The 2,463-nt window shown below is 42.5% G+C and overlaps 1 pseudogene; it reads left to right on the top strand.

Moving 5' to 3' along the window:
• Window positions 1–860: 860 nt before the first annotated feature.
• Window positions 861–1,423, top strand: LOC100390932 (phosphatidylethanolamine-binding protein 1 pseudogene; annotated as a pseudogene).
• The last annotated feature ends 1,040 nt before the right edge of the window (window positions 1,424–2,463 follow it).

The raw sequence follows: 2,463 nt of genomic DNA, 5'->3' as shown, positions 1-2,463 counted from the left end.
ACAGAGCAATGATCAGAAGACATGGGTGAGTGGTTCACAAATCATAGAATGGACAACAAATACTGGCAGTAAATTAACATCAAAGCAAATATGTGACATAATCTTTCACTTAAACTGGCAAAGAATATTTTTAAATCTAATAGTGATCATTCAGAAGGTGGGCGCTGTTCAGTACTAATGGCTGTAGTATGTGAAGACCAGCTAATTGGCTGCAACAAAGCTGCAAAAATGTGCACATCTTCTGACCTAACAAGGCTAATTCTAGGAATTGATTCTAAAGATGCAGTAATAGATGTTGCTAAGACTTATCTGTTGTGTCATTTTCATTAGTAAAATATTTTAAGAACAGAATATATGTCCATTGCTCATTATCACATCCCCAGCCCCTCACGCAAGGCCTGCGCCCAATAGATATTTCATAAACTGACTTGTGAATGAACATAAATGTTCAATATTTGGAAATTGTGGTCACAAATTGTAATACAGCCTCATGGTGAACTATCTTCAGTCGTTAAAATATAGATACAATAAAGGAATATCTAAGGCCAGGAAAACAGAAGGCTTAGTCTACCCTTCTTGTTTCTCCCACTCCACTGCTATATGTGGCTTGGTAATGCTTCCTCTGCTAGTCCCAGATCCTGTGAGGCCACCTCCTCACTACTGTGGTAGTTACACTGGACTTGGGATCTAAATGTTTTATTAACCAGTAAAAAATAATAAAAATAAATGAACAAGAACTGCTTTCATGGTGTTAAAAAGATAACTATAAAATAAAACAAGGCGGAGACTTCTGAGTCACCACTGCCACCTGTGCCTGGCCTACCTCGACACTCCCAGCTGCACACTCCACTCGCCCCCCAATGCCAGTGGACCTCAGCAAGTGGTCTGGCCCTTGAGCCTGCAGGAAGTGGACGAGCAGCTGCAGCACCCGCTGCATGTCACCTATGCTGGGGCAGTGATGCGTGAGCTGGGCAAAGTGCTAATGTCCACCCAGGTTAAGAACACACCCACCAGCGTTTTGTAGGGTGCTCTTGATTCGGAGAAACTCTGCACCTTGGTCCTGACAGACTCAGGTGGTCCCAGCAGAAAGGACCCCAAATATAGGGAATGGTATCATTTCCTGGTGGTCAACATGAAGGGTAATGACATCAGCAGAGGTACAGTCCTCTCCAATTACCTGGGCTCAGGGCCTCCCAAGACCACGGGCCTCCACTGCTCTGTCTGGCTGGTTTACCAGCAGGACGGGTTGCTGAAGTCTGAAGAGTCCATCCTCAGCAACTGACCTGGAGACCACTGTGGCAATTTCAAGGTGGCGTCCTTCTGTAAAAAGCACGAGCTCTGGGCCCTGGTGGCCGGCACATCTTACCAGGCTGAGTGGGATGATTAAGTGCCTAAACTGTACAAGCAGCTGTCTGGGAAGTAGGGGGAAGCTTGAGGACCTGAACTGTCCTGGAGGTCCCAAGCCATGTTCCCCAGTTCAGTGTTGCATGTAGATTTCTCCTCTTCCTGCTCCCCTTTGCACTTGGTGCAAAGGTTGGTTTAGGTGACTTTTCCTGCTGCCTGTCCTTTATAATTCTAGTCACTCACTCTGGTTTATGTTCTGATCAATTGAACTCCATTTGGAAGATATTTTGGATGACTGTGATGGGGTAATCAAATTGTTAATATAAAAATAGCAACCCAGAATTTAAAGGAAGAAAAATTGTGGGGGAAAAAGATGGGGTCTACAGTAATAGAGCAAAGTATCAAAGTTTCTTTAATGGGGGTTAAGAAAAAAAAAAATCTGTTGTCTCTGCTTTTGTGATCCTGAGTCCAGAATTGTACACAGTGTGTTTTTATGGTGCTGTCATTCACCTTGACAACAAGATGCTGGCACTGAGGCTAAGCCCCAAAATGGCACACCTCAGATGCCTCAATAGGTGTCAGTTTCTCACTCTGGTCCCTTTAAAGAGTATTCTTGGAAAAAGCAGCAGACAGAGTGTCTTTGCTGTTGTTGGAGCATGACCATCTAGACTCACAGCAGTGCCAGCTGACAGCTTATCAGGTATCCTTAAATCTGTGTCTGTGAAATTGATCATTCTTCATGGGGGCAAGAAAAGCTGGTCTGGAGTTGCTGAATGTTGCAGTAATTCCACTGTTTGCTTATAGGTGAATAAAAATAGAAACCTTGAATGAAAAAAATAAAATAAGAGTGTGAAGGAGAAAAAGAATTAATAAAGAGAAAGCAGAAGTTAATTAATTAGAAAGCAACTAGTAGGCACAAATGAGAAAAGGAATCAAGAATTGTTTCTTTTGCAAAGATCAGTAAAATAGATACTTTTCTGGCAAGTCTGACAAGCAAGAGAGAAACAGTGAGAAAGAGAATGAAAGTATGCAATATTAGGTAGAGAAAGTGACACAATTATAGCTGCAAGTAGAGTTAGCAATTAATTGTCAATTAATTGCTGGTGGATCTGCATAGTT

The sequence above is a fragment of the Callithrix jacchus genome, chromosome 15 (genome assembly GCF_049354715.1).
Source record: "Callithrix jacchus isolate 240 chromosome 15, calJac240_pri, whole genome shotgun sequence".
Lineage (NCBI taxonomy): Eukaryota > Metazoa > Chordata > Mammalia > Primates > Cebidae > Callithrix > Callithrix jacchus.
The sequence above is the reverse complement of the archived record's forward strand: the minus strand, read 5'-3'. Positions and strand labels throughout refer to the sequence as shown.